Source organism: Columba livia, chromosome 1 (assembly GCF_036013475.1).
Source record: "Columba livia isolate bColLiv1 breed racing homer chromosome 1, bColLiv1.pat.W.v2, whole genome shotgun sequence".
In the NCBI taxonomy this organism is placed as follows: domain Eukaryota; kingdom Metazoa; phylum Chordata; class Aves; order Columbiformes; family Columbidae; genus Columba; species Columba livia.
Window position 1 is genome coordinate 129843475 of NC_088602.1, and position 22219 is coordinate 129865693.

General features: G+C 39.6%; 1 protein-coding gene across 3 annotated transcripts in view; it reads right to left on the minus strand.

Annotated features, from left to right (window-relative positions):
* The window catches only part of TSPAN9 (tetraspanin 9), a 161329-nt gene that overhangs the window by 61908 nt on the left and 77202 nt on the right, over positions 1-22219 (minus strand). The window lies entirely within an intron of this gene.

A 22219-nucleotide genomic window follows, 5' to 3' on the forward strand; every position in this document is an offset into this window, starting at 1 on the left:
GCCCGATGACTTGCTTTCCAAATGCACACTTCCCCTTTTAGTAAAAACTAAGAATCATATCACTCTTAAATTCACGTTTTAAAGCTTTTAAAAACAGACACACACCAGACAAAAAAGCAAACACACTGATTTTTTAATAAGGTAATATATTCTGGTGTCTTTTTCAGTCTTTACTTTTCCCCCTGTACCTTTTGACTCACGTTTTCAAGCTTTTCTCCAAAACTGCTAGTGACAATGCTTTGCCTGTGTTTGTGGTTTCAGTTCTTTCTAGCTAGTATAATATAATAATCACGTGACTCTGGGATCGAGGCCTTATGATAACTCTTGAATAACTGGAGATTCAAACTCACAGTATTTGGCAATATTGAGATCTTTTCTAACTCCTACATTGCTATCGTATTTCCTGCTACAGTAGTTCCATTCACCTTAATGGTTTCAAACGGAGCTTTAATTAAGTATTCTTTAATTAAGGTTACACCATTAGATGTTTTGTATCTACCCATACAGTACTAGTACACATACTTCATAATAAAAATGAGCTACTACACAAAGACAAGGAAATTATTTTGGATCAAGAAGGCAGAACAGCAAAAAAAATCAGGTTAATGTTGCCGAAACAAGCAGCTCAAAACATAAAACTTACTTCCACTCAGCAGCCAACAAACAAATATAAACCTGTACATTTTGTCAGGGGTTTAGTTTTTGACAATGAAAAGAGCACTAAAAAAAAAATGTGCTGCTCTCCTAATTCAGCACAAGAACTGCAATGAGAAAAGATTTATTCTGTTCCTTGGGCTAGGCTATTTCAAATGTCACTTGTGCTCATGTAGGTACAGGAACCACGAGAAGCCAGTGGGGGAGAGATCTTATACCTACCTGACTGTTGGGCCATGTGCCGGCCAGTTGCGGTTTGCACAAAATGACTTGCTAAACTACTTTGCTTTTTATATTTGGTCACTAAAGGACAAACAATCAGCAAGCTCTGGAAGGAATTACTGAATGAAAAAAATCTACTCTTCAGGGCTAATTTTCACATAAACTAACATGACAAAAAGTAACTATAAGACACTAATATAAACAGCAGATCTGTTTATGGCAAGTGTTCCCCAACATCAAAAAGAAATAGTGACATCTCCACAGCAGCTGGAAGAGAGCCATTTCCTGAGCAGGTGGTTTGGAGAACAGTCCAAGATTCTCTTCTCAGGACTTTTCCAATCAGAGGATATTCCTCACAAAGTAGCAACATTAATCTGAAGCCAAGAGCCCTCTTCTTGCTTTCAGAGACAGAGAACAAAGCACAAAAAGCTGGCCCACCTAAGCTGCTTAAAAACCTCTGTACCATTTTCATTAGTGGCAGAGTAGTTGTACTGACTCTAGGAATTACTACCCGGGTAATTATAGACCGGTCATCCTCTGTCCCTGGGAAAGTAATGGAACAGCTTATCCTTGATGCCATCTCAAGGCATATCAAGGATAAGAGGGTTATTAGGGGCAGTCAGCATGGCTTTACCAAAGGTAAGTCATGCTTGACCAACCTCATAGCCTTTTATGAGAATGTAACAAGGTGGATGGATGATGGCAGAGCGGTGGATGTGGTCTACCTTGACTGCAGTAAAGCCTTTGACACAGTCTCCCACAGCATCCTCACAGCTAAGTTGAGGAGGTGTGGTCTGGACAACAGAGTAGTGAGGTGGGTTGCAAACTGGCTTAAGGAGAGAAGCCAGAGAGTGGTAGTCAATGGAGCGGAGTCTAGTTGGAGGCCAGTATCTAGTGGAGTGCCTCAGGGGTCAGTACTGGGGCCAATATTATTCAATATATTCATTAACGATTTAGATAAGGGAATAGAGTGTACTATCAGCAAGTTTGCTGATGACACTAAACTGGGAGGGGTGGCTGACACGCCAGAAGGCTGTGCTGCCATCCAGCAGGACCTGGACAGGCTGGAGAGTTGGGCGGGGAATAACTTAATGAAATTTAACAAGGGAAAGTGTAGAGTCCTGCATCTGAGCAGGAACAACCCCAGGTTCCAGTATAGGTTGGGAAATTACATATTAGAGAGCAGTGTAGGGAAAAGGGACCTGGGGGTCCTGGTGGACAACCGGATGACCATGAGCCAGCACTGTGCCCTTGTGGCCAGGAAGGCCAATGGCATCCTGGGGTATATTACAAGGGGGGTGGTTAGTAGATCGAGAGAGGTCCTCCTTCCCCTCTACTCCACCCTGGTGAGATCCCATCTGGAATATTGTGTCCAGTTCTGGGCCCCTCAGTTCCAGAAGGACAGGGAACTGCTGGAGAGAGTTCAGCGTAGGGCAACAAAGATGATTAAGGGAGTGGAGCACCTCTCTTATGAAGAAAGGCTGAGGGAGCTGGGTCTCTTTAGTTTGGAGAAGAGGAGACTGAGGGGTGACCTTATTAATGCTTATAAATATATAAAGGGTGAGTGCCACGAGGACGGAGCCAGGCTCTTCTCGGTGGCAAACAATGATAGGACAAGGGGTAATGGGATCAAGCTGGAACACAAGAGGTTCCACTTAAATTTGAGAAGAAACTTCTTCTCAGTGAGGGTGACAGAGCACTGGAACAGGTTGCCCAGTGAGGCTGTAGAGTCTCCTTCTCTGGAGACATTCAAAACCCGCCTGGACATGTTCCTGTGCGACCTCACCTAGGCATTCCTGCTCCAGCAGGGGGATTGGACTAGATGATCTTTTGAGGTCCCTTCCAATCCCAAACATACTGTGATACTGTGAATTGGCAGTTACACGAGATGCTCCATCCCAACACCATTCCACCCCATGTGTGCATGCAACGTTCGGCGGAAAATGAATAAAGAGGCTAAGGTGTGACTATCTGCATTCCTCCAAGCTATCTTAAATATAAGCTCTGAAACAAAGTACTATTTCCCCTTTTGTGTCCACAGACACGCTATGGTCTTCCATGCTTACCCCAAATTATGCAGAACTGGGTACCAGGAACCTAGACCAAGAGGCCAGGCAAAGGGAATGAGCCCCAGCTTGTGCCTTAATAGGCAAAATGGGTATGGTTGATCACACAGAGTTTCACATGGAGAGTTTCTTCCATTGTTCCAATCAGCCACTTGCTTGAACACCAGCTTTCACAACCTGCTAATCTCAGCCCGGTTCTACCCATTTTCCCTATCTTCATGGCTCATGAAGTCCTTCTACATTTCTTTTCCCTTCTTATATCATGTGAAATAACTCAACACCTTCAGAATGAACTCTACTCGTTTCACTGGCAAAAGGTCTACCTGTCACACCATCATTCACCATGCTTGCATACTTTTATCCCTCTACCTGCCTCAGTTTCTGAGTGCGTAAGCTTCCAAAACAGACCTTGCCTATAACTCTGTATTTACACAACACCTTGCACATCCAGGCCCAGGTCTCTCTAGTCTCTAAGACATTGCTCTGAACCTTTTTTTATCTGGTTATGCTATTTGGTCAAATAAAGATATCACCTCTTCCTACAAAGCTCAACATGATAATAAGAGGACAATAATAATGGTGGCAAAAACAACAGCAGTATCACTGTGTAAGATCCACATAATGAGCACAAGGTATAGCAGGGAAAATACCTAACTGCAATACCACTTTGGGACATGAATTGAAGAATAGTCTGTGCACCTGGACATGATGTGGAATTTAAGAAGGCAGTGCATAATTACCCAGGCTGGTCTTGGCTAGAATGCTAGGATTAGCACAACACTTCTGAAAGCTGTCCGTTTTGCTAGGTGGCCCCAGACACTATGTGAGGCATCATTTTTACATATATTTGAGAGAAGTGCTTTTACTGATCTGCCTGAGTTACTTGCAGCATCAATGCACTGGACCAGTATCAGCCCAGAAAACCAAGTGTTCTTCCCTGGTGCATCAAAAACACACTCTTTGCTATCTCAGTTTTTCTGTAGATTTCTCAGCCAGTTACTCAGAGACATCAAAGGAAACAGTGACCTAATTTTGACAAAGTGGTTTCATAAGGTAAAGATAACCTAATTCTTCCCTAGTCCCAAAACCCCTCTTGCTGATAAATGACCTTCTCTTTTGGCAATAAGAGGACTGAACAGAATATGCAAACTGGAAATTAAAAGGCCTTGCTTTTCCCTGAGATCAATTAGGATGATGTGCATAATCACAGAAGAAGAGTATGAAATATATTAATTTGCAGCTCTGCATCCTAAGACCTGGGCAACCAAACCTTTTGCTTCACTAAGTAACAGGATCAGGGGTCATGAAGGAAAGGTTTTTTTCCCCCATGGTACAACATTGCTTAATTTCTTAGGTATACAGACGTTTTATTTAATTTTCTTCAGCAACCCTGAATAAGGTCAAGGAAGGTTTTGATCCAACAGTTCCAATTAGAGTTAGCAAGTGAGTATAGCCAAAGACATTTGGAAAATAGGATAGATTCCTACCATATTACTATTCTGATCAAAAAGGGTTTTTTTAATTAATTAAAAAAGTCTTGGCGGCCAGGAAACAATTTCAACAGAAAACTGTATTGAAAAGCAAAGATTAGACAAAACAATCAGGATAGAGATCAGCTTAGCATGACTTATCCTTATGCATGGTTTGAAAAAGCGCAGGAGGGTAAGATATGGAATGGTCACAGACTTTCCAGGAAACAGGCTAAATGTATGGGCTCGTTAACCACAGGTAGTGAAGGAGAGAAGAGCTTCTATGCAGCATGATCCTGGGTATTTTCTCAGAGGAATGCTTCAGTAAGGAAGTGCAACAGATCAAGGTAAATTTTACCTTCCATCACTCTTGCGTTACTATGAATGCAAGTATAAAAGGGCTAGCTTTTCTTAGAGCAACATCTTACAACTATTACATCATGGTACACAGAATCTTCACACATACACACACACAGCCATGTAGCTATTTGCAGCCACCATTAAAATAATTATTTATTAAATAAAATGAAATAATCCAAACTAACAATAATGCTAACAAATACTTTATTAGAATAATGGCTATCTACCTTTTTTGGATTGCCTTCTAGCCAGAATGCTTGCTCGGCATTCACTTTTCACTTCTGCAATCTTCATCCCTTTAGAAGGCCACATGTGTGCATGGCAGTATCATGTTACATTATCTGTGAATTTAATTGCACAAAACTCAGTGCACTTTCTTTGAAAAGTACCATTCATGACTTCCGAAGATTTCTTTCTAATTACATCAATAGCATACACTCCCATGGAGTGTAAAAACAGCAAGTCATCCACCCTGGCCTTAGAACCTCAAACAAAATGGTTTTTTCAAGTGGCAAGATTGCATGTGCTAAAGAAAACACCAGGCTTCACCATGAAAACTTTGGTTCACCTTGGACAATGCCCATTATTGGAAAGCAAGGAAATGGAAACTTCTGTTCATAAGGACAACTCAGCTACTAAGAGCAACAGGGAGAAACTTCTAAAATTCTCCTGGCTAGGATCTATTACTGTCATACCCTCACTGAAAGGTAGATACAATATCCTCTCTGTCTCCTTCACAAGTACTCTTCTCTAACAGATGATGAGTTTACATATGTAAAGATCCACTGTAATTAAAACCTCTGTTCTCATTAGCCGTCCTCCAAGAATATGACAGCTCTGGCTCTCTCTTTCTGATGAGTCTGTGCTTCATTTTACAGTAAACAGCAGCCAGGAAAAAAAAAATGCAGTCAATTTCTAACCCGTGGTTGTGTGGAGGAGCTGGATTGAAGATCTCCAGGAGACACTCAGAGAGACCATTCATGAAGCTGGGCTGGGAATCCTAGCCTAGGGGTGAAGACAGACCCTAGTAATCAGCATCAGTTCATCTGTCAGCTGGAGTCACAGAGTGCGATTCATATTCCCTTCACCTTTCAATTACTTTTCTCATTTCAAGAGCTCTCTCCACATTTACAATCAATTCTTTATAATCAAAGGTCTACAATTATTTTTGGTACACAAAAATAGCAAACTAGAGAGACATTAGCAGGACTGTAGCTTTATAAAGGCACAGATTTACTTCTTCCCCCTTCCTGCAATTACTCTCCTTCTCTCCAGCTGGAAAAGCCAGAGGGACACCACAGAGATAAAACACCTTTTTCAAGAGTCATTTACCTTCCACAGAGTCTACAGACCACTCTGGATTCAGGGCCACTTCAGAATGGAGACATTGCAGACTATTGGAAGCATCTGCAGAATTACTGACTTGAAAAATCCTTAACACCCTAGAAAGACCATAATCAACTAGCAGTCCTAATGGGAGGAAGAATAAAATTGCAGTCAAGACATTTAATCAAACCTCTGGAGACATGGGTTCAACTCTCAAGTCTTTCATAAATCACTCTCTAACTTCATATTCCAGCTGCACCATCTCTAAATTCATATGGAGAAGTATTTCCTGGTTTGAGTCACAAACTTTCAGCTCATGGGAGCACTTTTAATTGCCTTTTCATTCAGAATCTCACCAAGCAGAACCCCAGTTGCAGAGTGGTATCCTGAGATGGTACCTTCTGCACACGGCAACATTCGCAGAGCCCCACTGTGCTCCACCTGCTCAGTTTTGGACCCCTCACTACAGGAAAGACATTGAGATGCTGGAGGGAGGTTCAGAGGAGGACAACAAGGCTGGTGAGGGGTCTGGAGCACAGGTCTGATGAGGAGCGGCTGAGGAGACTGGGGCTGTTTAGCCTGGAGAAAGGAGGCTGAGGGGAGACCTCATTGCTGTCTACAACTATCTGAAAGGAGGTTGCAGCATGGAGGGTGTTGGTCTGTTCTCCCGAGTAGCAAGTGATAGGACAAAACGAAATGTCCTCAAGTCGTACCAGGGAAGGTTCAGACTGGATATTAGGAAACATTTCTTCACTGAAAGAGTTGTAAAGCAGTGGAACAGGCTGCCCAGGGAAGTAGTGGAGTCACCATCCCTGAAGGTGTTCAAAAGACACATAGATGAGGCTCTTAGGGACATGGTTTAGTGCTAGATTTAGGTTATGTTTGGACTCAGTCTTAACGGTCTCTTCCAACCAAAACGATTCTATGATTCTATAACAGTAACGGTTTTGCAGGCAAGTTATCTTCTTCAAGAAGTTCATACCGTTCTATTCTGCAGGGTCTCATTAATTCAACAAAGCCGATATTTGTGTGAAACATGCAGATCTGGTCCTGGGCTAGAGAAGCAGTAGAAGGACAAGAAGTGAAAAGTTCTCCAAGTTACCTCAGCCACCAAGGTCAATAGACATGACTACATACTTCACAGGTGGGGAACTCAGAGCATTTAAGCCATGTATGGCTTGAATGCTTTGAGTACAGATGGCACTCATGGGGTCAGCCCTATCCGACTACATACCCAAGTTAGCCTCATGCAGTAACAAAACAAAGGGGCCGGTAAGAAATTGTCACCTCACATTCCCGAGTTACCTATAGAAATCCCCTTCATTAGAGCTCTCCTAAGTATGAGGTATGCACCCTTCCATAAGGTTGGAAGAGCTAGACACCTATAAGATATGAATGGCTGCATTAAGTGTCATTTTTATACAACTCTCAGACCACAAACAACATAGCTAAGAGAATGTCACGTCATCTGCTTCAGAGGTTATTACAACTACAGCACAAAAAAAGGCGGGTGGGAAACAGAGAGGTGATCTATAGCAGATAGGGGATCTGACTAGAAGTTAGAAAAGTACAGTGCTACTCTCAGGTCTACCATGTCCTCCTGCATGACCCTGGTTAAGACAGTCAAACTCTCTGTATCTCAGGTGCCTACTTTGTAATCCTTAATCAAGGGCTTTGAAATTTGAAGAAGACAAGTGTCTTAACACTCCTTGTCCTGATCTTCATCTTGGAGATTTTGTCAAGTTTCTCTTTCAGGAGGGTTAGCACAGGAAAAGCAGCATGCTTCTCCCGAGTGTTGACTTTATTTATTTATTTGACTTATGCTCATGAAAGGCAGTGGTAGAAAGCAACTTGCAGATAACCACAAAGTAAACCTGGTATGTCCCAGATCCTCTGGCTCTTCTTACTTTTGACCCCCTGTTTCTACTTAGGCAGCAAAAACCTGCAAGGTCTTGAATCTACAGCACAGATAAACACAATATAATACACTCATGCTTCCCTCTGCCAGTATATCCCAAACCTATTTGAAAGGCATCATCACCAGGCACCTTTTTGTGAGCAAATCTATTAAAGGAAACCTCTGTAAAGAAACTGCCTCAAGGCTACAGTTCAGTGGTAGCTCTGGTAGTGTTCCTGTGCTGTTGGCTTGCACTAGCTTGGAAAGTCCCCATGAAGTCATAAACAAATGGAGCTCTTTATGCTTTTGCCATGGGATCACATGGATGTATCAGTCCAGAATGAGTGAGAATCTGTTTTACAAAATCACACCATTCTGAAGATAGAAGAATGGATTCATTTAAGCAGATCTTCCCAATTCAGTGCCTTTGAATAAGGACTGTTGAATAAAAGCTCCTGCTATTTGTCAGTTGAAATGTGTTTTCTATCCCTATTGCTATATTTGAATGACTAGGCTCTGAAAACAACTTTTAAAAGGCTCTTCCTAATTAATACCTTGAACAGAGATAACCTGGTGTCACATGACTTAACAGCAACTAAATCAAGGTCAGGGTTTTTGCCTAATGCCAAAGACGATTTAAATCAAGTCTCCCGCTAAATGACATACAACTCTATTCACAGAAAAGAAAAACTACAACTGCAACAACAACAAAAAAGTAAAAAAGGCTATAACAAATCAATGTGACTTGCGAGTCTGCAAATGGAAACATCTTTGTCATTAATTACTCAGACAAAGCCCTGCTAAACTGAATATCCAAGCTAAGATCCATCTCACTTGCTTTAGCCATCTACAAAGTAACAATTTGGAAGCTTTAGTAATCATGTTTACATGTCTGATCTGAAGCATCTAGGCTAGAACAAGTTTAACCATTGCCTCTCTTGTCAGCTGTGAAGGGAGCTTTTGGGGAACCTCTCAGATACAGCATCCATAGCAAAGATTTCCAGAGCAAACATCTCTTAGTATAGATAGATATGAATAATTTAGGCAAGATGACTCCCGTCCATGGAGTTGGAAAGCCAAAGGAGTTTTCAAGACACAACTCCGTCACAAGCTGTTGAGAGCAGGTTTAACAAATCCCCAGGCAGTAACATCCGCCCCGTCACTGAACAGGGTATCAGGCATCCAGGAGTTTGAAAACTGGCCATCAACCCATTCTTCTTTCAGAGAGTTGACTTCAGCAGCCGCAAAGCCCAGTCAGTGATGAAAGCTTTCAAAAGTCCTACTTTTGATTATGGATGTTCAAGCTCAGGACTTTCTTTGAAGTTGTTGTTTGGTGGTTTTGTTATTTGGTTGCCCATTTCATCATTTTTTTTTTGCAACTGATGGCTTAGCTATCAATTTCTAGAAATGGACCGCAGATAGAAAGAGAGTACAAGGCCTGATTTTCCAAGTACTTGCAGAAGTCTTATAAATTAACAACTTTACTGAAAACAGTACAAAAAAAGGCATATTTTAATGGGCTGAACTATTGTCAAGTACTCAAAACCAATTTCAATCAGGCACATTTATGATCAAGGGAACTCAGTCTTTCTCCAGTTGCCACTGTTTCACCCTGGAGCACTAGGCAAAAGGCTGCCTCTGCTCAGTCCTTTGACTGAGCTGAACTTTGACAGCTGAGCTGTGCCACATCATTAGAACAATCGCAAACTTGATCATGCGTAATGTGTACTCTCTGTGTTTCTTAGCCATTTTTAGATTGAAATAATGGGACATCTAACTTAAGCAAAACAAGCACTACAAATACTACCTAATCTTTCAGATGAAAAATAAGTTGGGGTCCATCCAGCACAGTGGTGACATTCTCATGTCTCGGTGGCAAGCTCTGTGCTCTCAAGGTTTTTCTTTTTTAAGCATGTATTCCTGATTCTAGACACTGCCTTTTGTTTTAGTACTGCTGTGCTCAATTCCAGCCCTATAACAGATCTTAAGCCTATATAGTCTATATAATCCTAAGCAGTCACAATTCAGTAGGCTTCGTTTTCCTCTTCATGGTATTGGGTTTGGAAGTTTCCTTTGCTAAACCTGCCCACAACACATCCTGTAACACAGCCAGCCTTGAGCTGACTACCCAGAAAATACATTGCATCAATGACCAAACATAAATCTACGCTGATACAGCAACAAAAAGAGCCACTGCTGAAATGAATGTCACATCAGGTTGCAGTCTCAGAGGAACAGACAGAAGACACTGCAGGGCAGAAATAACAAATGAGGAAGCCTTCTTCACTCCCCCAAGCTGCAATGAAACAAAAACCTTTCCCAGACTGTCATTTAAGCGGTATTGTAATTATAGCTTCTAGAACCTTTTGCTAATAAGTTAAAGACAGAAAGAAGGTTCTTTAAAGGGTGTTGAGCTTCATTCAGCAGAAAAAAGAAAAAAAAATCTAATGATTATCCACTCAAAAATCTGAAGTCATGTCAGTGAACTGTGTGCTAGCAGGCACAATGCTACTGGATTTATAAAAGCAGTGCTTCACACAAGTGCAAATGAAGCCTCTCAGCTCTCTCTGATGGAGGCTGGGAAAAGAAGCAAAGAAGCCAGCAGCTGTTATTCCTCAGAAACCTGATCATAACCTCATTAGGATTTTTGCTTCCCCAACTCAGTTACTCAAATTTTGAATTATGAAAGAGCAGGTACAACATTAGTACTAGCAAGGCTGGGCATGGAGAACAGATACGTAGGTGCACCAATAAACTTGGGGCAGCAACAACTTGTGTGCTGTGGGTTCTGACAAAAGAACAGATGAGGAAGAAATAAAGGATGCTTTTATCCATATAGACCATATAGAATTACAATAATGTTGTTTTCTGTTGGAGTGAATGAAGGACTCAGCATTCCAATTCCATGTGAATCACGGAAAGCCGATTTATTACAGAAACAAGCCTCCTTATATATGCAATTATTTCCTGATCACGTGTCCATGCTCCAAGCATGCATTAACTGACTGGATATCATCCATGTTCACAAGCTGTCCACGCACCCGAGTCTCATCGCTGATAGGTCTGTTGATTTACGTTGTATTGCTGCCTTGTAGCTGCTGAGCTGTTTTACTCCCACAGCAGATCCTGTTTTCAGCTTTTCAAGGTGGCCTTGAAACTCCTTTGGGCCTGGCTACTTCAGTAACAAATCTCCATCTAACAGAAACCCATCCACAGTTTTCCTTCATTTATATTAATTTTATGCATATCCTTCTTGAATATGTTTGTCAGAGAATCCTCTGTAGATCTAGAATCAGGATCTCCTACCTGGGATTGTAAGAATTCTTGAATAAAGAGGAAACAGAAAACATCCAGATCCAAACAAGAAATTCTTTCTCTTTTCCATTGCTCTGGCTCTACTCCCCTATCATCCTGCTGTCCTCTACTGCTATCTGCTCTTCTGCGCTCCTGAGAGTCTCTCAAGATGCAGGAACTTGGACAGCAAATACCTACGGAACAGTTACACAAAAAAACCACAAAACAAAGTGGACCATCACCAAAAAAATAGCAGCATCAGGGATATAGAAAATAAGGATGGCCTCAAGCAAAACCAAAGCTTTCCCTATCTTTTTCCAGAAAAATTAGAAGTAAAATCATCCTTGACTTTCTAAATTGGATTTATAGGAGAAGTATATAATTCAGTGTATCTTCAGCATGTAACATACAGTATTTCAGCTTTCCAAAAGCATGTGCTGCTCCATTCAGGATATGCCACTTGGAATAGGATGGAGAAAACTCATTAAATTACTTGTTTATTATTCACACTACAGGAATGTGAATTCTATAGGCAAAATGAATCAGCCAGACAGCAAAGAGCTATTCTCTGGAGTCTACATTAATCAGCCCAACAAGCTGTCACTAAGGATTGGGTCAGGCTCATAACATAGCATCCAACCAGTGGGGAAAAAATCCACGAGACTGCTGAAATAGGGAACAGTTCACCCATTTAAAGTTGTCCCCAGAGGCTTGTGTCAACTGTTTATTACTGCTCAAACACAGCTGCAGAAGCTTTTAAGTGAGGAACCTGCATTCTTGGACGTTCCAGAACTACACGAGTTGTGTAAAAATGCTTGAATCTAACTATTTCTGTGAGGATGAGCAAGATAAAGCACCCTGAAAGAAATACTGTTGGGCTCTAATATAGCCCTCTGAAGAAAGCACATTCAGGAACCTGGAAAAGGACTAAAACTAGGACACACGTCAGAACAGATATGCTGTTGGGAAACACAGAGTTGTCATGCAGTTTGCACTTCAATAAAATGTTTAAGAAACCCAATACCTCTATTTCTACAGACTATTTTTCATAAAGACACATTGTTTTCAAGGTTTAGCTGTTCTTCAACCTTCCTCTATGTAAGTCTAAAATATAAAGTATCATTTAAAAAATGCCACTTGTGTGAATATAAAACACCACAACCATTAACCCACCCCACTTCCAGCCCTAGTAAAAATCATGAACTCCAAAAATCTCATTATTCTGAGATACTTATCCTGTTAATTAGACTAAGCATAACAGAGAAAACAAGCACTAGCAGGACTGCGGGAGCTCTTAGCAGACCAGAAAGAAAAGTACCGTGGAAAGAAAAAAAGCAGTCAGCAGTTCCAATAAATACTGTGAAGCAGTATAACACATACAGCAATACATAAAATCAATATTCTGTACTAGAGAACACAATCATACACTGTGGCTGCTTGGATGGGGGAGCGGTAAGATCAATGTTTTTGTTCTTGTCAGCACTTGTGCCAACTCTACATTTTCTAGCTGGATGGAGTTTAAAAGTCTAACTTAAAGTGACACAGCTGCAGGATGAGCTACAAAAACTACTGAATAGCTCAAAGCAGCAAAAGTGTTTTAGCTGAAGTGTACTTCAGGAGAGGCTACAAGGGAAAGGAGTTCAATCCACTCTTGGAGGGACAACCAAAAAAGGCTGAAAGTGTTTAATTGCAGCAATGTATTATGAGTGTAAATTCTCAAAAGTGAGGAAGGAAACATTTCTGTTCTCACAACAAAGCTGCTTCAACTCACTGAAATCTCTATGGAGTGCTGTGCATGCTGCTGCTCTCAACATTAAAAGCTACACCACAGTATACCAGGTCAGCATAAATATTAGTATAAGAATTTAAATCCTGCCCCAGGCTGTATTGGCAAGACTACATCCAGCAGATCAACAGATGTCATTATTCCACACTACTCAGCACTTTCTACATCACACTTGGACTATTGTCTTCAGGTTTGGTCATCCCAGCTCAAGAAATTGGAGACTGCCCATCAGAGAGCCACCAAGACAAACAATGGGCACAAGTTGCTTCAGGGAAAACTTTGGTGTCGCTGTAAGAAAAACTGAGAACAAATTGAATTAATTGAGAACAATTAAACATTGGAATAGATTACCAATAAAAAGCATAGACTCTCTCCTGCTGTAAATGCTCAAGGCTGAGCCTGAAAGGGCCTCAGGTAACATAAACTAAGGCCTTGCTTTCGACAGAAAGTTGTTCTCTACAGGTTCCTATCAATCTGGAATTTTTCTATGATTCTGAGAACACTAAAAGTCAAACATAGTTGTCTTACCTGTCTTAACATGTAACATTTTATTTAGATTATCAATTTACATGCTCACAGCAGAATGACAGAAACCTTACCCCCAACATCTAATAAATGATAAAGCACAAAAATGATTTTTTCCAATTAATTTGTAAATGGAAGAACAGGCTAAGAAACAAAATAAGGATAAACTTCAAAAATAATGCTGACTTCTATTTCCAACTGAAGGCAGAAAGAGTAAAAATTCCCAAGAAAACAGGATTATAACCTGCCAAAGTAACAAATAACTCTGTCACACCAAGGTCATAATTCATAGCACCTCCACAGGTCACTTCTATGAGCAGACTAGATAACACATTAAAAAAATATGAAGAAACACAAAAATAACAAAACAGGATCAAAGATAACACTAACTATCTGCATTTTAAATACATTCCATAAGACACAAACTCGATGTTGCACTGAAAGGTATAAACCCAACATCCTCCCAGATGCTGACAGTGGGGAAAAAAGATCCCACCAGAGAGTTCTTTTTACATTCCACCTGCTGAAAAAGCCATTAGGGCAAATGTTGCTCTGACAGTAGAAGACAAAAATATGGCTTGAGGGGCTACGGAAAGCAGAAAGAATTGCCAGATACACAACAGGAAACTTTTTTGTCTTATCTCTACTTTCTGTAAGTCTTGAATATAATTATAGTTTATCTATCATTTATGGAATTATTTTAACAGCTAGTTTGGAGTCATTAAAAACATATTACAATGGACACTACAGAGTCTTCTCCTTGTCTGTCATCTATTGGATGACAATCTCCAGAAGAGATCTTCAGTTTTCTCAGTGACACTTTGCAGGTGGTAGGGAGGTTTAGGTTTTATGTTACTTGTCATGAGAAAATTTGCACCCTTCTAGGTACTTCTGGAAGTCATTGACATGCTAGACCTCTGGAGCACACAGCCAAAAAAAGGACGGTTCTAAATGCGAAAGGAGTTTTGTGCCTCTGGACCATGCTGCACAAGCATGTGGAATTCAGAGGGGGTTTCCTGCATCAAGTCTCTCACCAGGCATGGCACATAACAGATGTATTGTTGCTTAAGACACCAAAGTCTATATGGATCCGGATTCAATTTCAGTTTAACTTTGTACAAGTCTTTTAGTAGGACACATCTACATCATGGATATAGAAAGATTAAAGCTGTCTCTGCCCAAACTAATCTGGAAATGAAAGTGCAGGGAAGACCGCTGCAAAGACACCCAAGTTCGAGACAGGTGACTGGCAGGATTTCTAAGTTCACAGACAATGCCAGTCACATGCAGTCGAGGAGAACTCAACACAAGCCTACCCATGCTGAATTGCACTACATGTGTGTGTACTTGCTAGTTCTGATCTCCAACAGCTCTCAGCTCTCTATCCTGTGCTCCACACTGCACTCTTTGCTTTTGGTGGCCCGCCTTTCTATCTGTATCAGGAGGATAAAAACACAGCCTACACACAAAATGTGTCAAGAGGATAAATACATTTAAGTGGTCCTAAGGCACTCTGAGATCATGGCAACAGATGTAATATCAGTTCCTTAAAGCAGTGAAAATGAAGATGGCAGGGCAATCAAAAGTCTAAGGAAAGAGCAACTGAGAACATAAAGCTCTGGTTTTACTCTAATTCAACTGTCTTTGCATCCAGAGGACAGTGCAGAAGAAAAGGCACTCTTTGGGACACAGCAGTAGCTAGATGAAGCACAGAAAAGGGGTAGGGGGCTACAGAAGTACAGGACAATAAGATTCTTAACAACTGAATTAGTTTAAAAGTACTATAAAATGAGACAAAATGAGATGTTTACATTTCTGAATTACAATCCATTGACACACAGCTCTCTTACCTGCTTAAGATCATAACTGGCTGGAAACTCTCCAAGACAATACAAAGGAAGTAATAAGTCTTGCAAAGAACCCATCCTACTCAGCAGTGACACAGCTACTAACAAAATATAAGTACTCAGCAGCATCATTTAAAGAAAAGTGTGCTTAATACATCAACCAAGAACCTTAAAAGAACAAGCCTCTGATTGAGAAGTAGCCTTTCCAGTAATTTGCAGTTCTCTGAGCAAATTAAGAGAGAAAGTTTGATTGGATAGTACAGCGACAATTCTTTTCCCACTGTTTCATTTTTGCATTATTTCAGACTCAGTGATTGTACACTATGGTACACAGAGATGGTTATATATATATATGACAGAATTACTCCAAGTTAACTGCTTCCACTCTTAACCATTACAAAACTGCTTGGCTTAAGTTAACATGCTTTGCATCACATGTGCAGCACAGTAGAAACGTGCACACAAGCAACTAATGCATTTCTGCTCATGATTAGTAACTCATTAAGCTGATGAACCCCTACAGATTATAGTCATCTCTTCATAATCTTACCTTCATCCATAGCTCAGGAGTGTCTTGCTTCAGTCTTCTTTACCATAAACAAATCAAAAACCACTAATACCCACTTATTTTAGAAAAAAGAAAAAAAAAAAAAACTTGGTCACAACTCCTTACAGTGTTAAAAATTAATAATTCTGCAAGCAACAAATGATTAGCATATCAGTTCCTATTGGTTTTAATTCCTTGCAGCAACTCTGAATATGTGTCATACACTTTAAGAATCAACAACGTAGTCATTTGCTACTGCAGACATACAATTTGTACCTACAGCAGTAGAAACTGTACCAGAACACGCATGAAACAGAAGTATGTGGAAATCCACAAAAGAAATAAAAGAAGATACAAATTCAATCCCTGATGCCTCATGACCTGTCAGTGTGACATGGGAAAACATACAGACACTAGCTCAATGTATTTTCAAACTAATAATTTGTTTCAGAAAGTTGTGAAACCGCTTAGAGTTCAGCACTTGCAGTCATTTCTGTGAAGTGATACCAAAAGGATTAAGTTTTATGTGACCACCACAAGTTCAGCATTCACTGTTCAATAACACACCTTCAGCCACATTAGGTTCCTTAACTTTGTTTGGAAGATGTGGTTTATTTATTTCTGCAAGATATTTAAAGCAAAGCCCAAACATATCCAGCAGAATTCCTCCTTTAATTCAAAGTTTCCATGAGTTGCTGAAAGGTTGGGAAACCTTACAAATAATATGGGATAAAGACAGAGAAGCTACTAAGTATCCTATAGCATATTATCTGTGATGACTTGGCTGCTAATTAGGAACATCCTAACCTCAGGTACAGCAAATCCAATTAACGGAACTTTGTTTCCACAAATTGGACTTCATCCTCCCATCTTCTCCACCCAGGTCTTGCTCTGTGTCAGCAGCATTTAAATAAGCAAATTAGATGCCTCCTTGGACAGTCAGATAATGGAGTTATAAGCTCATCCTCTACTCACATGAGGAAGATTATGCCCCTTTGGATCAGCCTGTTGGAGATTTACCTACCTGAAAGGTAGCAGGAACAGACAAAAAGAGAGCATGCTAACACAGGCCAAATCAAGCAGCTTACTGAAATGTTCTTTATGGGTCTAGGAGTCCACAGATAAGTAAGAAACAGTATGGTTATTAAGTTTATTCAATGTTAACAATCATGATTATAACCATCACTTTATAGAAGTTGATATAATTATTTTTAAAAAGTAGGGGAACTGAGACACAGAAGGCTGAAGAAATTTGCTTAAAGTCACGCACACAGCAGATATGAGGAACAGAGCCTGAGTCATGTATTTAGAGATTTAGCTCTGGGAGTACAGAGGGGCAGGGAGGCCTGGAGGACAGTAATTTGATTTCCAATTTGAATTTCTTATTCTGCTCCTCACTTTCAATAACTATAAACCTCCCCATATACAAATTATTAAATTATGTCCAGCAGGCTACATTATAATAAATGTGTGCAACAAATCTGCCTTTTGAGTAATGGATAAGCTCATAATTTATCCAGAATAACAGATGCAAAAGGTGTTCACACCTACCTACAGCTAGAGTAAAAACACTTCCATACTGAAAGATAACAACAATCATTAAAAAAACCATGCAAATAACACTCCCAAAACACCAAGAAAATAAAAGAACCTGAATAGAAAATGCTGTTAGCAAAAGCAGTTAGTGAGAGGAACACTGTGAAAAATGCCATATCAGATGTCTTCCCTATCAAGTAGAAACAGTTTAGACCATAAAACCAGTTACGGAGCCTTCATCACCAGGATTAACCAGTCTAACTCAGCTCTGAAGCAAACCTTGCTATTTTAAATTAAAACCAGTCTCAGACCTCAAATAATGTTTGAATATTATTCTGTAATGTCATAGTATAGGATTTTAAATGGACTTTATTTACATTATATTCATTAGGATACCACACCATTTGAACTAAAATTACCTTTCCTTCTCCTCCCAGTCGAAACCTTGACATGCTAAAATGTTTATCTAATTGTTCTCCCTCACTGAGATGCACGTTTGCATAGGCACACCAACAATGCTATACCATTTGGAGAGGAAACTAAAACTAAAAGGTGTGATATTTCACAACTTACCAAATTCCTACTAAAAACTGTATTCTTCTTGTTAATGTGACTGAAAACATTAGCTTTATCCATATTTCACAGTCTTGCTTCTTTTTTTTTTGAGGGGTTGTTGGTTGGGAGTTTTGTGTTTGTTTGGGGGTTTTGTTTGTTTTGGTTTTGTTGTGGGTTTTTTGTGTGTGGTTGGTTTTTTGGTTTTGTTTATTTTTGAGTAGCCTTACTTCCATGGGATTGTACTGCAATTATCACCACACTGCTGATTTATGTTATTACAGTCAAAATACAACAGAAGTAAACATTACTATTATGTCAAGAGACAAGCATCTTGGGGTCACTCACTGTCCCTCCCTGTCATTATTCCCTGTGTTAGAAAAGGGGAGGAGTATCAGACAATGCAGCCCAGGGGAGGACAACGAAAAAGAAAATTTGAATGTATTTCCTGTTCTAAACTGTCTATAGCTACCAATTTTTTTCTCATTACAGCGACAAACTGTCCACCTTTCTTAAACCTCAGAGATGAACTTTCAATTATGTGTAAAAACAAAGTCTCTTCACAAGATTTAACTGTCTGAGCAACAGGTTCAGTCAAGCATGAAAGCTTTGTACTTCAAACTAAACAGTGCACTACAGCGTATATTCCAGTTTGGTATAAATAATTATGGATTACCTTATATAAACCATTCTAAAATTATTAGCTGCTTTACAGCACAAATAGCTCTGATAGCAGCCAGACCCAGAGAATGGACATGCTCCCTTTCTTTTAGTCTGATCTGAGACTTTAGTAAAAGTGATCTGCATGGCTGCTGTACTACTGCCTTTATACTCACTGATAAACACACAACTTTATTTTTAATCTACAGGAAAAAATAAATTAATTACTTCCACCACAAGATAAAATTAGACAAATAATTAATGCAGAAAAATACTCTTCAGGAGCAATAGTTTTTACCCATTATTTTAATAACAGCATATCCATGAAAAATTTGCTGTATTTGACTTCTTCCTGCTACCAGGAAGTTTATTGCTACCAGCAAGTTTCCAGCCCATCTTTTTCTCTTCTAGTCTTGTGTTTTAGCAAAAGGAAAATGTTTCCAACCTGTTATAAAATTTACTCTGAAACTGAATATTAAATATCTGAATTTGTAAATCTGACTCCATTTAACTTGGATAAATTAAAACTTCTACTTATAATTACACCATTAATACATAGATTTATATTATATATATATATGTGAAAACAATTATTGTAATCCTTTTCTCTACTAAAACAATGAAGTGAAATCTACCCTAGAAAAACATATACCCTAATGTTTATATGTGGTGATTACCTTCCTTGGCAATGAAGCTGCTACCTGTAGAAGCAAAAATCAGTATTTTATTTCTTCTGCAGAGCTATATTGGGTACTTTGCAACCTCCATATGTTTGCAAATAAATATTCTTGAAGGCAAACTAAATCAACTAACAAGGGTAGTTGCCCAGTCCCTTTGCAAAACATGTAATATTATGCGCTTACGATGAATTCCGTGTAAATCATCATCCTAGCCACACAATTAAGTACTATAAGCTTGCTTAACCCCCAGCTCAGACTTTCCTAATCTCTAAAAGAAAGCAATGCCAGATGGCGAAGAACAGCTGCTAAGAATCAGAGGGCCACAGAGAAATACCTGAAGCTCTTAGTGATATGGTAGGGAAACACCTTCTGTTTCAACTTACTGCTGGGCCCCACTTCGATCAACTTGCTTTGCAGAACTCATATACAATCCTTCCGTGTTAACTAATACACATGCTACTAGTGCTCCAAACACCATTTTTCTACAGCAGAACAACACTTCCCGTGAGAGAGGCTTTCTGCTACCACAGGCTCAGGACCATGTAGCATTGTGGCAAACAAGCAGGTCACATGGATTGCTGCTAGACTGGCACCTCTTTAAAGATTCCATGAAACAGTTTTTCCACCTCTGTTTCCAGTTGCCTAAATCCAGTTGCCTAAATTAAAAAAAAAAAAAAGGCAAAAAACCAAAAAGCTGCTTGCCTTTGTCAGAAGGTAACAGCGTGGAAGTGGTCTCCTAACCTCTGAAGATCAGGAGTCTCATTCTGGTTTGAATTACAGGTTCAGAAAATTTAATACTTAAAAATAAGTCTTCTCTTTTTAAAAATAAAGCACTTGCCATTACAAATGATAAGTAGTCACTGTTCAAGAGGAGGCCACAAATTCATGTTTTTGGACTTGGGTTTCTCAACAGAAACTCAGAAGAAAGCAATGAGAACAGGCAAACCTGGGAATGGAAAAAATGAGTTAGGAAGAAAGACAGGATCAAAATAGCAGGGAGTGCTTCAGGACAGGATAGCACTGGCAGAGCTGCGTGGAGAGTCCAGGACTGGGCTAGTAGGAGAGTTCAGCCAAAGTGAGAGATCTTGCAAGTGTCAGCAAGGAGCACATACAGATCCAAACCTCCAGACCCTGTCAGACAGCCACAGCAGAACCAATGTAGATTTCTTAGTATGAGGCCAGAGGCAGTAAGCTACACAATCACCATTCCAGAGTATAATTTTCATTCTGTATAGCCTGGTCCATACAAAACACATTTTTAGAATATTAGACTGAGATGTGGTGACAAAGTTGAAAAACAGAAAGAAAATTTGTATAAGCCTCACAACAAAAGCCATAATGGGGAGGGTGTAAAGAGGATTAAAAGGTATCAGTAGGAGTTGAAGAAGCACAGGGTACCACAGAACTGCTTCAGACGTAGGCTAGTTTTAACCTAAGAAGGAATGTGTTTGTATAAATATCCAGTGGGAGCTGAGCAGACATAAAAGGGTACACAGATGAGATCTGAAATATTTTTTGTGAGTTCAAGGAATAGGAAAACAGGCTCTGAAGGCCTGATGCAGAATCAAGAAAATTCCTGCTTGGGAAGGAGTTAAAAGCAAATAAAGATATTGAATCTAAGGAGGTGAGGGGTAAAAGATACCTAATAGAGGACATGAGTAATGACACCAGAAAAAAATCTGTTCCAAAGCTAATCAGAACATATAGCATATGAAAAAAAAATACTTCTGAGGTTTCAAGCAGCATTAAATCAAATAGCCAGTTTGATATAAATCTGGTGTGTTCAAAATTATTTATTCCAGTAACAGCTAAGGCAACCTTCTGGTAGGGTTTGCATACAGAAAAGAAAACAAATTTTAAAAATCACAAGTGAACTTTGATCAGATGTTCTTCAGTGATCAGCTGTACCTTTCTATTTAACTAAGACTCCCACAACAACTTCAGTGATTGTAGCATTTCAGTCTATTACCAATAAAACCTTACTGTTGTGTGAGTGGTTCAACACCATACCAAATCTCCTGTTAACTCTTAATCTTAAAGGTTACTTCAGTAAATGGGTCAAGATAAACAGAGAAGCTGCAAGTGAGACTTGTAATTTGAACAATGATATCTCTACACCAGAGGAAGATATCTGAACAAGACTGTTAATGCTCCTTTTTCCAAAATCAATCCAGAGATGGTGTTTTCATTTATTTATGAGGTACACTGTATGTTTTTGGATCACAACCATGAATGATTTTGTTCACATGCCCAAGTTTTGCATTCATCAGGAAAACAGTGATCTTTGATTTCAAACTAAGCGAACCATTTCATATTGGGCTATATTCATGCAAACTCAGTATTTCAATTAGCCTGTGATTTCTTCAGCAGTACTGATCACTCTAGGATGCCTAGCTGCCAGGTGACTTAACTTTTCCTCCCTCTCTTGTACATGACAATACTTTGTTTGAGTAGCCATTAGGCTTTTAACTTGTTTGATGAGGCATTGTTACAACTTCTCATGCCTCTTGGCTCATGAAGGAAAGCCAGTTGTGATCCTTCAGAAGCAAGTGCAAGTCTCCAACTTCACACACCAATGTGGACAACTGCAGTTGAAACTGAATCCAGATTAATTTGCCATTCCAGTCATTTCACATTTATGTTGATACCTTAGAGGTTAGAACATACATGATTTATTGGTTTTAACTGGAGAAATGGACCAGAACTTCCTTCAAATAGAACAGTAGTTTGTCAAATGAAGTTTACAAAAAGAAAATTGTATTTATGATGACAATGAAAATATACTTCAAACTTAATTT